Raw genomic sequence first — 14354 nt, 5'->3', positions numbered from 1 at the left:
TCTTGCAACACATTTCTCCATGTGCTCCAAGGATTTATTTGGGAGTTGATTTTGGCTAAACCAACCAAATAAACTTGGAGGAATTCCCCCTTGTAAAGTGAGCTTCTATGAGTTGAGACACAGTGGTAGGAGGGCAATAGCCCCTCATACTTATGATCAAAAACATAGTGGTCATAGAGTTGCCCACACTAGTAATGCAAAAAATACTCCATGTAGTTTCCATTAGATATTTTCTTAGGATGAAGCTGAACTTTTTGAGTGATTTACACTTAGCGTGTGAAAGAACATTTTAAAATTTAAAAAAAAAAAGAACTGATGATTCTGCTGTTTTTAAGCATTTTAACATTAAGAGTCATTTCAGCATCACTTTTTTCACAGATTTCCACAACTACGTAGCAAAATCAGGTAACTTTACTCCCCGTGTCATTCTGACCTTTTTCCTTGGATCCTGATCGTATATGAATTTTCAATCCAATTATTCATTGTTTATTCAAAAGCATTTAATCTTGTCTGTGCAAATTTCTTACTCAGTATGACTGCTCTCTACAAAAAGGAAAGGAGGTTTTAAAGGCAGATATTTTCACTCGAGAAAATATCTGTGTTGCAATAATCACACTTGGCTCTTTTTGAAGATGGATGAAATGGCTTTTAAACAGTCAGCATGAGGAAGTGCAGAGACCTTGGTGAAATATGCCCTAAATACAAAAGTGATTTTATTACTCAATGGTTGAAACAAAGTCATCATCACAGTGCACTTTTCCACTGGGTGCCTAATTTAAATCCCTGCACTGTGTTTATCATTTCCATTGCAGGTGATTCACTCAGTCAAAGAGGGAGCCCTATAGTTTCCACACATCCTCAACTAAACCTGAAAATACAGGCAACAGTGGAAAGGTGCAAACTAACCATGCTTCTCTAGAACAAAGGAAATCCTATGATCTTAATTTATTTGTATCTCAAAATAAACTTGATTTGATCAGCACACAGGCGAGGTTAAAACAGTGACCCAGCTGCAGAGTGCACAACCTTGTACAGCAAATTAACAAAGGTTTCCGCATCGATAATTGTCAATCTTCCATGTCAGGGGAGGGTCTTTGGTGCAGGTCAGAGGCTGCCACATGCAATCAGTGAAGATCACAAAGTCTCCAAGGGAACTGGAGAGACTCTTACTAAACCCAGATGGGATCACTGTGGTGCACGGTCATCAGGCATTACCTCAGCCGCTGGCAGAAGACACAAAACAAACCAAAAACCAGCATTTTATAAATATGGTGCAACACTTTGCATGCTACTCAATGAAGAACAAAGAAACACAAAGATTTAGGCAATTTCTTAGGGTGTTTGGTCCAGAAACTGAAATGTTTTTGTAGTTGGCAGGTCAAAAAAAAAAAAAAGACAAATTTCATTTCATTCTCTATATTTTTGTTTTGAACTTTTTTACATTTCTTCTTAGATTATATCCATTGTCCATTTTCTTTTAATTAGTATATTTGCGATATATTAACATTTTAGTTTTTTTCCCTTTACCATATCCATTTCATGTGTGACACTGTATAGTCAAAGCTTCTTGATATTCTAATGTCCTACATCATGTGTCCTCCACATGTTCTGTGGGTACGGTAACAAAAGTGCTCTGAAAACACGCTTAAAAGTTTTTAAACACCCCTGCTGATTGAGCACCAATCAGTCACAAAATTAAAACTGCTATTCATTTCACAATAGCATATACAGTATATATAGCAGGTGAATGAATTCTATAATTTAGGCAGAAAAACTGCCAGCATGAGGATCTGAGTAAGTTTGGGAAGAGACAAACTGTGAAGCTTGATGACTGGCTCACTGCATCTCCAAAGCAGCAGGTCCTGTGGGGTGCTCTCAGTATTTAGTGGCTTTTTTAACAACAAATTGTCCAAGAAAGGACAAGCACTCTGACAGTGTTATAGATGACAAAAGTTCATTGATGGCTATGAGGCACCTTTCATTTCAAAGCAACTTGTCCTTACTGGGTTTAAATTAATGAAATACAAAATCAGATGAACAGTGAAACAAGAAACACCATGCTGAGTCATTATTTATTTATATTCCCACTCCATTATTAATCCCTTGAAAAAGTTGTGTGTTCTTAAAAATTGTACATTTCCAAGTTTGCCTTCATCTCCGCCAGCGAACAGCTGACTCTTGACTTCCATGTTTCTATGACTATTGAGTTTACGCTATGCTCTGCTTAGCACTTTTAAGAAACAGGAGTAATTCAGCCATAAATGTTTAAACCGGTGTTCCACGGTGGTGTGGTGGTCAGCACGCTGGCCTCTCAAGAAGGTTCCTGCTTCAAATCTTAGGGCAGGGGTCTTTCTGTATGGAGTTTGCATATTCTCCGCATGCATTTGTGGGTTCTTTGCGGGTTCTACCTCTTACTCCCACAGTCCAAACACACGAATGTTAGATTTATCGGCTATTCTAAAACTGACTGAAGGAGGGCGTGAGAGTGCATGGTTGTATTAGATTTACCTACCTTTAATTAAGATTCTAATATTTCCACTCTTTAACACTGTTTAACTCCCATTGTGTGTTCAATCTGAACTATGCAAGTAGAGTTGAGATGAAACAGCACACCGCACGTTGTTAAATTTAATGGTTGAGGGATTGGACTTTTTTTCATTTTTTTTTTTTTTTTCTATCCAGCAAAACTAAACTTGGTTTTGCCTTTGACCATGTAGTAAGTTGTGAAAAAATAAATAGTTAAGACACATATTTTCTTTACTGAAATAATTTGCAGTCTGTTAATTTACCATATTGATACCATCAGAATCAATATACTGTCATTTCTTGTTTCCACACCATTCAAACATGTGGTATGTTGTGTAATAAATGTCTCAAATGCTTTTCAGTGCATGTAAAATGCTGAGCATTTACTGAGCACAATTTACTTTTCACTCTGGAGCCATTAATTCTGCTCCACTTGCCCGCAAAAATGAAAACAAATGTCTTCATGCCAACTGTGCAATATTATTTACAGGGCCTTTGTGATGTGGATGTAAACTCTTGAAACCATGTCCACACTGTTTTAAAACATGGGCTGCTCAATGCAGACACAGCTGTCACAAAACCCAACTGGCACTCTTTCAGAGTCTTTCTTGTTTAAGCAGAGGTAGAAAATCCCCATCCTTCTTTGGATTTAGTCAGTTTTTAGGACTGGAAAGATATTGTAACATAACAAAGAGTAATTAGTTTCTATAGATTTTAAGTTGTTCTGTAAAGAATTAGGTTTCTTAGCCATCTTGTATCAAACACCACTATAAATATCATGTAAAACATTTGATCGTTTAGGTGGTACACACTTACTTGCTGTTCGTATAAAGATGTAATTGAATCACTTTCCTAAGCAACTGCATATGAAGTTCAAACTGAAAATTGGTCAATAATACATACAGGGCAGCTGCCTACCTTATTCTGTCAGTGTCACTAGAGACGCTGTTTCATCAAGTTGCTTTCACACATGCACTGGAGTCCAGAAATGTTCAAGAGCTGTTCTGGAGGTGTTGCTTGTTAGAACAGAAATGTCTGCTCCAAACTTTCTGCAGAGATTCCCCACCCAGTCTTCAAGCAGAATCCCTGGAACATCAGCAGGTGACAATCTTCCAGAGTATTTCTTGTTAAGTTCGGGTGTGTATGTGCTGGTGAGTTATCCTTTCTGCTGATCTGTGTGTTGCTTTCCACTCGCTCCCTGCTGTTGTGGATACATTCAGATACATACAGTGCTCATATCAACACTCATCAGATACTCTCTCTGTGTTGTACAGAAAATTCTGCGATTTCCACCGCATTATTTTGTATCAGGTATCCACTCCACCCCATCCTTCACATTTCCAGGCTTGAAAGCGCAGCTCCAGTTGAAAGCCTCCCATTGTGATTTACCTGTGTGAACAGTAACCGCAGAATAAGATCAGATCAATTGTCCGTACATTCTCCTGAACATCTCTGGTGTTTGTGTGTGGAAACGGCTCAGCAGACAGAGCCAACATTCAAAAACTTGAGGCTGAAAAAATGATAATTTCCCCTTCAACAACCACAGCCCTGTGAGACACAAGAGATACTGAGAGCTTAATAACTATAGGGATGAACGCGGTGCAGTTATCACAATTTTAAGGATGAGATATGGAACCTGAGATCAGCCCCACTGCAACAGCACGACATGCGTGACACTAAGTCAATCATGCACTGTGGCTATGATCACAACAGGAGCCACAGTCATGGGCTGTGTTCGAAACCGCATACTTCTCCTACTACTCAAACTAACTAACTTTTTTAAGTTCCCGGATGTATACTAGATTCGCCGAAATGTTGAGTAGTCATCATGAGGTTACTTGTCATTCTCAAACTACCCAAGATGCAACGTAACGTGACGTCGCCGATCGTCATTTCCTGTCAAAACGGCAGTTTCAAGCTAGCTACAACGAGGGTAGGTTCACTTCCTGTTTTCAAAACAAAAGCACCAATTGTATCGTAATGGCTTTCCCTATGATAAAAGGCAACAGGTATTTTATTTTGTGAAAATAACCGGAAGTGCGTTGCTCACTGCGGCTAGCTTTAGTAGCGCCGAATTCGTTGGAACAAAATTGTAAATAGCCGGTATTTTGTCAGATTTAAACGACTACTTTCTCACCTGAAAATCTTTCAAATGTTGCTAAAGTTATATATTTACAGAGTTTATAGCCCGAGCTGAAATCAGTTTCAGGCCGGCTGATTTCGGCTCGGGCAGGAGCAAAGTGCACTGTGTGTAAACGCTCTGCATACTGTCTGATCGATGAGTATGCCGTTTGTAAGTATGTAGTATGTAGTAGGCGGTTTCGAACACAGCCATGCACACTCATCTAAGGGTTTGTGACTGCAGACGAGATACCAGATTTGAGGAGGATAGCTCTTAAGCCCAGTTTCCACTATGCAGTCCGGTACGGGTCGGTTCGCTTATTTGAGTGTTTCCACTACCACGAAAGCGTACCGGTCCCATGGTACCGTTACCATTTTTGTAACCCTTCTGCTTGGGGTACCGAGCACACAGGACCGGTTCCAGGCTCTGCTCTCCGTTGTTGGTGAGGAGGCTGTGCAGCGGGAGCTCTATGGTGCTGTGCCAAACCAAAAAGTTTTCCAGCTGATTGCCGCAAGAAATGGCAGAGAGTGGTTTCAACCGGACCGCGAGCCAGTGTGGCATTAAGCTGAAGAAGCTTCGGCGCGATCGACGTAGGGATGCTTCGGCACGCACTGCGCCCACCCTTTGTACAGTGGGAACGCAAAGCTGACCCCAAAGCGACCCGTACCGTACCGACAGTGGAAACGAGGCTTTCCACCAGTGGAAAATCCCTAGGCACTCTGGGGGCAACTGAAAGGGACAACAAGCCTGGATTCCTCTAACTTTCAGTGGGATCTGACCAGATTTTTTAGATTAAAGAAGCCCTTTGGCATTGCCTCAAGAAGCTCATGAAAAAGCTTCCTTTGAGGCTGAGAGTAAAAGTTTCAGGGAAAACAGTCTTACACGTTGAGGTCTTTGAGGCAGAAATGCCTGAAATGTAACCCATCAGTGCCACCTCCCCAAAACACACACACACCCTGAAGGAACTGAACTGTTCCAAACACACATACAAAATACACAATACACACACTTTGAACTACAAAGAAGTCATTAATTTTATATTTTCAAGTCCTTATGTTGTTCAATTCAAAGAGCTCTATTTCCTAACAGGATTTTCGTTGACACTTATTCTGTGATTGATGGTTAACCGTTTTTTTTAACTGTTGCTTATTTTGCGTTTTGACTGAAAGCAAAAAATAACTGAGATGGGTAAATGAATGGTTGTGATATTACTTTGGCATGCTTGCTTTATTTTTTCTTTTACATCTGATTACTTTCAAAAGAGATAAGGTATTAGGTGACCCTTTCCCTTGTCTGGCACCCAACCACCTTTGAAAGACTACCCTGCGACAACAACAGAGACAAATCAGTTCCTACAAAATTGAGGCTCTTCTGAAAATTCTTAGCTGTTTTGTATCCACATGTACACAACTGTAACACCTTCTGAAACTTTTTTTTTTCAGGTGATAAAAATCAACAAAAACAGTGAAAGCTAGTCTCAACTTTTTTTCTCACTGATGTGTTCAATCATTAATAAAAGCAGAGAGAATATGAGTTCCACTCCAAGCTCTATTTCCATCTTAAGCATAAGGGGCTTGATAACAGCTGAAGGCTAAACAAACTCAAGTGGAACTGACAGTCAGAAGAAGAAATAATGAGTAATCAACAACTGCACTTACAGGGCAACTAATTATGTTTTTGTGTTTTTTTCCCACCTCTTACATTATTGAAGTAACAGTAATAAACTGGAGTGCTCACAGTTGCACTCACTGTCTTTACTTGAAGTGTCGTGATGGGTGGGTAGGCAGGACACGGATGCGGACTCAGAGGATGTCAAAGGTGAAACTGGGTTTAAACAATACGTGGTTAACAAAAACGTGACTATGGAAAAACAAAAGAAACGACTAAGCATGGCATGGAATAAATACTTAACTTTAACAAGAAGACGTAGCGTGGCATGAGGGGTGGCAATCAAGTATCGTGGTAAGCTAGGTAAGTAAGGATTTCACATAAGGACAGGGGAGACTGGAAACTAAATAGGGAACTGGGAGTGATTAGTGACAGGGTGCAGCTGGTGACAATAACAAACAGGTGAGGGGAATGAACTAATGATCAGACAGAAACTGTCTTACAATGGTAAACTAAATGCAGACTAAAGACATGAACTGAAAACCAAAACATAATCTAAAACATGATAAAACATAAAACTAAAAACATGGGGAAAATCCCATGGGCGTGACATGAAGTGCCCCTCTTGGACAGATGTGACACTCAAACAAGTTGTTACGCGTTGAGATAATATGTAACACTGCTAAGTAAGTGTGATTATGTAAGTACTAACACTGTAACCACGTCGGTTTTAAAAAGCAATATTTTTCATAATAATGATTACTTTTTTTCCAACACATACAAGCCAACGAAACACCAAAGGCTTTAAACGGCACTTTTAGGGTCATAGAGAGCACATACTCCCTCGCCCAGAAACTCTAGTCATGCTAAATTAACCAGCCTGACAGTCAGACTGCCTCATGTCAAACTGAGCATCCAGATGATTTGTCAGTTAACTTTTGGCCAAGTGTTTAAAAACGCAGAAAGATTTATACTGATAAGCCAGCATATATCAGATCAGCAGCAACTTGTCTGAAATCGAATCAGTATCTGCAATCATTTTATGTGAGGTTTGGGTAGTTCGAGCCAAGTCGCTGAGGCCCGATGAGACATTTTTTGATTCAACATAGCTTCAAAGTGATATCACTCACTGAGATGATGCTCAGTCAAAGTCCCAGTTTTGGTCCTATTAACCCTACTTCAATTATGATGTCAGCTTGAATCATTACGAATTCATTTGCAGGACCATAGCATTTGACCCCACAAGTGACAGCTACAGACATGAAACAGACCCTCTCTATGACATTTACAGGTATGAATTATACATTTACAACTGCTTACTTTATTCAGTATAGTTTTTCTTTGGAGGGCCATACTGGTTCACTGTCTCAATGTAAAGGCTCACTGGGATAATACAGAAAACAGAACCTTTGTCCACCCTGATTAAAGGTTGTAAAAAATGTATGTATCATTACTGATTAATCATGTATGTATCACTATGGAACCGGTGTCACTCAAGTCACCCATTATTTTTAACAGTTATTCCTTTACCACAGGTGTTCTTAAACACCATTCAATGCTGTGAAGCATTGGTGACAGGGCTGCAACTGGTCTAAGAAAATAAATAAAAGATTAAAATCATTTGGAAATAACATTAAAAGGTAAATAGAAAAAAAGACTTTTAATGAGCATTTAACTGCAAGATCTAGGGCTATTTGTTATCTGCTTCACTGCCAAAATAATTTGATCAATATCCCCAACCATAAAATGGCAAATGAATGGATGTGAAACCCATTCATAAATTATCCCGGAAAATTTGTAAATGACGGTGGGCTGAAAAGTTTGTTTCAATCAACATTTCTGCTTGTATTCTGGATCAAAGTAAAGGCTAAATACTCTTAGGTAGTTTTAGAATCACCAATCAATCTCACATGCATGTTTTTGGATGGTGGAAGGATGGCATAGTACCTAGGGTCGTATCCTAGAGTCATACGCTAGCCGCTAGTATTTTCAATTTAAGTTAGCCTTGAGCTAACACATTCTTTTACAATCCACAATGTATGCTAAGATTAATTACTTGTATTCTATATGTTTGTTTAGTTTTAAAGGGATTCCTCAGTAAACTTTTGAAAAGTAGAAAAGCTTCAGATCTTTCTTGGGGAAACTGTTAGCTATCTGCTGAGCTGGTGTAGCAGGTGAGACCATGCCACACACAAGCAGAGGCAAAATAAAGGGGAAGGACTGTTGTGCCAAAAACACACCTTATCCACGCAACTTAGGGTTGTCCAAGTTACAGAACATAACTTTTTAACTCGAAAGCATTCACTTAACAAAGTAGTGGCATACTAATAATGTTAATCACTCAAAAAATAAAAATCTCAGTGTATCTAGCTGAGACAAGATCCAGCCTTTTTCAGCTAGATACACCTTGGACAGGTCCACAGGCCATCACAGAAACATACAAGACACACTCCTGAGGTCCGTTTCACAAAGCAGTGAAAACTCTGAGTTTATTAACCCTGAAATGAGGGAAACTCTGAGTTTTCCGTTTCACAAAGGGAGCTAACTCAAACCAGAGAAAGAGGGGTAACTCTAGCCTGTTTCACAAAGAGAGGTAACTTAAGGTGATAGTCCGGAGTAGATTCAACCTGGGGTCATTTGAACCGTGATATCCAGCCAAGTAGCCCACCCGAAGTTTTTTCGATATTGGCTGAACATCAGCTGAGTTACTGAGTTATGCCGAATAGCTTAGTACAAGCGCTAATGGAACCTGGCAGTATCTCCAAAATTACCACACTAAAATCACATGCCATGACACCAGGGCTGGACTGGCTATCTGGCCGTTCGGGCATATCCCGAACGGCCCTCCCGCGATTTGGGTCCTCTGTGCCCTCCGAGGGCCGTAAATAAAATATACATATATATATATTATATTTTTTATTGACTGCGACGGTAAAAAAAAATGACACCTCGGGGCCCATTGGATGTTTCTCCTGACGCACAGAGCGCTAGTCCAATGAGAATGCCTAACGTTGTCAAAGGCCCGCCCCTCCCTACAGGCCCACTTGACCCAAGTCATCATCATCATTATAACCCCAAGTTTAGCTGACTTCACTTGGCTATATTCGGCTAAAGCTCTGGTGGAAAGAGGACGCGAAATGGAGAAACAAAAGAGTGACCATGACAAACGTAAAGAAAAGAGAAAAGAAAAACTAAGAGACGACGCAGTAAAATGCGCTAAAATCACCGATATGTTTTTTAAAAGCACAAGCTCGAGCTCAGGTTCGGTTAGTGGGCCGTGGGAGATGCGGAACCTGGCTGCTCGACCTCAGGTTGGGGCAGCAGTGGGGCCGCCGCCGGTACATCATCAACGAGCGCACAGGTGGTGGAGAATGAACAGGAGGAGGCGGAGGAGATGGTTCCAGCTGGGGAACCAGAGGAGGAGGAGACGGAGATAGGAGACGTGACCCAGCAGGGAGAGATTGAGGTTAGAATTCATCTCAACACACCCGCTAGCCAATGCAGTGTAGCTATTGGGCGCTTCAGCGTTTCGTTTCCCATTGCCTGAAAGTTTGAAACCGAGACCAAGTTGTCATCCTGACTTCATCAAATCAGTCACAAACATACCCATTTGGTATAATTTTTTGGTTTTGCTGTAGTGAAAAAAATGACGTGTCCGAGAGAAAAACACACAGACATAAGCACTATCTTAGGCTCTTTTGATCAGTCTCAAGTGTGTGGTGCTGGTGCTCCTTTTCTATACAGTGTTGTGTGTGCTGGTGAAATATTGCTTTGCTTATCCCTGGCTTGGGTCTGTGGGACCCATTTTCAGGTTTTGCTGAAGGAAAATGGTATGAATACTTTTTTCACAATGAGATTCACTGGCCAGGGCTCATCATCTGGAAAATAAAGTTGGTTATCCTCCTCTCTCTATCTCTTATTCTCAAAAACAAAGATACTCAGAACTTCACAAGCAGGATGAAGGGAACATGAGGGTGCACAGCAGCTTTTTTCCCCTCCTTTAGTCCCAGGTTCACTGGGCCAGAATATCTTCTATGTAACAAAAACATGAACACCTTACAAGGATTAAATGGAGGATTAATGATAATTAGACAGAAGTGTGTGTATATATAAATATACATATATGCGCGCTGGGCCCTCAGTGATCAAAAAGTGCCCGGGCCCTTTTCAGATGCCAGTCCAGCCCTGCATGACACCAAACTTCTACAGTAGTACAAATATGGTCTGTACTCACAAAACGATGCATTTGGAAGTTTGAAAATAGTCCAGGAGTTTATTATTATCAACACAAGCCTAATAGCTTCTCTGCTGCTAAAGCTGCGTCGACGTCACTTCCTTGATCTGGGAGCTTCAATGTAAGATGAGGGTTGATCTACTACTGTAGACAAAAAAGCAAGGCTGCTCAATTTCTCCATTGATAAAATAAATTCACAACTCTACAACATAAAAATTCATAAAAAACCATGTAGAATATAGCATATACTTTGTTGTCTACAGTAGTAGATCAACCCTCATCTTACTTTGAAGCTCCCAGATCAAGGAAGTGACGTCGACGCAGCTTTAGCAGCAGAGAAGCTATTAGGCTTTGGTTGATAATAATAAACTCCTGGACTATTTTCAAACTTCCAAATGCATCGTTTTGTGAGTACAGACCATATTTGTACTACTGTAGAAGTTTGGTGTCATGGCATGTGATTTTAGTGTGGTAAATTTGGAGATACTGCCAGGATCCATTAACCCTTGTACTAAGCTATTCGGGATAACTCTGTAACTCAGCTGATGTTCAGCCAATATCGAAAAAACTTCGGGTGGGCTACTTGGCTGGATATCACGGTTCAAATGACCCCAGGTTGAATCTACTCCAGACTATCACTTTTAAGCTCTCGGTCAGTTACCGTAGTAACAGACTCTCTGAACCTAACCTGGTCGGGACCAGGTTTTACTCAATGAACCTCGAGTTTCTCTCTGTCTCCGCCCTCTTTCAGCCACACGCGCCATTTGATTTCCTCATTCATTCAGTCAGCAGAGCGAGTTCTTCTACTTCTAGAAGTCCATTGGGCACAGCAGGAGGCGACTTTTTTCACCAACATGTCATGTCCTTTTGACAACGATCCCGTGGATGAAGGTGCAGCATTATTACGCAGATAATTAAATATTAGTCGGGATATGGTTATCATAGATGTTTTAGCATTTACAGACAATTATCTTTTTGAGCGGCACCATCAGAATTTTGTTGGGGCAAAAGAAAATTTGTAAAAATCCCATAATCCCGTTTCCCATATGTCACATTTTTAGTTCTATGCTTTATCATGTTTTAGGTTATTTCATGTGTTGGTTTTTGAGTTCATGTTTAGTTAGGTTTTGCCATTGTTTTTCCCTCAGTCCCCATGTTCTGCTCACTCACGTCACCTGTATTCATTGTCCCCAGCAGCACTCATTTGTCAATCACTCCCAGTTCAGTATTTAGTTTCCAGGCTCCCCTTTCAGTCCCCGATTTCACCATTCCCTTCTTGCCACGTCTAAGCTAAGTGCATTCTGGCCAGTCAAGTCTTTTGTTTTGTTTCTTGTCATAGTCTTATTCATGTTTTGTCCCACAGCTTAGTTTTCATCATCCGGCTCAGCCACGCTTTTTGACTTTTTGTTTTTTGTGAATAAACCAAGTTTTGCTTTACATCTGACACCGTAAATCCTGTAGATTTACGGGAAACGGGTGACCGTTTTCCTTGTAGAGTGAGGCTGCCTCTCCTCAAGTAATCCAAATAATGTGAAAACTTAGGGTGCTTTCAAACTTGGATAGTCCAGGGGACTCAGTTCAATTGGGCAGAGAATGACAAAAAATTTCACACCTTCAATTGGTTTGGTTCACTTTCACACGGCACTTTTAAAAGTGGTCTAAACTGCCTAGAAGACATCACGCAGTCACAAAAGCTGCTCGTTTGGGGTGGTATTGCCAAGAAAACCCAGCTCATCAAATGGTAAGGGCCAAAAATGGAAGTCCATCTCCTTCGGCTAGCTTGTTCACAACAAAAACAAGCAAAACAACAATACATTCATGCAGTCTTGGGGTTTCTGTTTTTACTTTGGTGTTCAAACCTAATAGCTTTTTCACAGGCAATGCAGCGAGCTTGAATGAATCTTTGGTTCACTGGATAGTCCATTTGTATTTCCCACTCCAAGTGAACGGCACCAGGGTTCACTGCAAGCGAACCGAAAACCCACATTTTCAGGTGGACCAGAGTTCGCTTGTTTGGTGCGCACCAGAGTTAGGTTGAGCTTTCACACGCGCTCAAAAGAAACTGATCATCCGAGGAAACTTATGGCGCTTTTCCACTAGCTCGCTTCGGCTCGGCTCGGCTTGGCGCGCTATTGCGTGTTTCCACTAGCACGCCGTACCTGCAACCGGGACAATTTTCTGTATCACCTCAGCCCTGGTTCCAAGCGAGCCGAAGCGTTACTAAAACGTGACGTCAGCCGACTGCCTTCCACTGATTGGGCGATGAGTGTCGTCACTGGAAGCGTCATAACGCGGATAATAAAAGCTAGCGTTAGCAACCGTTAGCTAACCTCCAAAAGTCGTCTTTTTGAAGCTCGTAACAAAACTCTCCGGTACTTTTCAATACTGTTTTGTCTGGCGGCCAGGAGTCTTTTCTGGCTCTCTTCTCTTGCCTTCTGTGCGACAAAAAGCCACAGGGTGAGCAGCAACACGCGCAGCCGTGTTACGACGACCCCGCCCACGTCGAGGAGGCACGAAGTATACTCGTTTGTAATGGAAACACAACCGTGGCGAGCCGTGGTGAGCTAGTGGAAAAGCGCCATAACTCCGGTGAGTCTAAAGCAAACCAAACAGCTCTGATATGAAAGCACCCTTGGTGTCCAAAACATGATCCACGATGTCACTATCAATCTAGTAGGTGCTTTGTTTGTTTATCATTATGGATTTTAAAGTATCTTTAAAGTATCTAAAAAAGCTCTGTTTTTGAAATTAGTATTATTACTAGCTAAAAGTATTTGTGAACTCCGTTGGACAAAGATATTTTACACACTCTGCCCTCAACAAGAAACACATTAGAGCATCTGAGCAACATTTTTGTGACTGAGTTGTGATAACATCCTCATTCATCACTGATGTGACAGGTTTATCCAAGGGGAGGATATGTCTTTTGACGAAGTCCTATTCAGTGGACGTGATTCATAAAGACAGATAATATGCCGTCAGCTCAAGAATGATGGCACTTGTGTGAACCAAATGGCCCATGGCTAAGTTCAAATACAGATGGTGGAATTAAACTCATTTGTAAATGTGTCATAAATCTCTGAGACACCGATTGCGGTGACACTGTATCCACATTTCACACTTAAAAGTTCACCAAAGCTGAATAGCTGGTTATCATTCACCATGTTAAGTAATTAAGCTGTTATTGGAGATGTTTACAGAAGGGTTAGTGTGAAGGAATTCCCCTGTAAATGGTGATTACTGCATGCTCTGGAAATCATTTGAGCGCTTCATCTAGCAGGGTTAAGTTGTCTTATAATGTGACTTTTCTTGCCTATTTATAATTTCAGCAGCCCTACAAATTTCATATGTGGCTTCAGACTGCATACAGCATCCCACAGGGAGAGCAGTACAAACACAGCAATTACAACTGTTTAAGAAAATCAACATTACAGTAAAAAAGAAAAAGAGGGCAAGCTATAGTTATGTTTGAGAAGTTCAGAGGTTATGGTGTTCCCAGGCTTAATTATACATATTTATACAAACCACTGCTGAACTACACTCTAAAGCTGCTTGTCACTTACTTTTAGATTTAAAAAAATTAAATAAAAACCTATTGTGTCAAGGTGAAATATGACTTTCATGAATATTTCTGGTGTAACTCCTGCACAGCATTTGAATGGTTGTATTGCTTTATGCAGCTACAAACGGGCGTCCTTTCGGTGTTGCGTTGTGCTTTTTTTAAAATTCTGCATCTGAACATAAGTAGCTCTGAAAAGCTTCAAAAGAGAGTTCCACGAGTGTGCTGTGATTCTTAGAAGTCTTTCAAACTTAAAGTTGTCTGTTTAGGCCAATCATTAGCATACAGCGAGCATCTTGCTACAT

Source organism: Odontesthes bonariensis, chromosome 3 (genome assembly GCF_027942865.1).
Source record: "Odontesthes bonariensis isolate fOdoBon6 chromosome 3, fOdoBon6.hap1, whole genome shotgun sequence".
NCBI classification, from domain to species: domain Eukaryota; kingdom Metazoa; phylum Chordata; class Actinopteri; order Atheriniformes; family Atherinopsidae; genus Odontesthes; species Odontesthes bonariensis.
The sequence above is the reverse complement of the archived record's forward strand: the minus strand, read 5'-3'. Positions refer to the sequence as shown.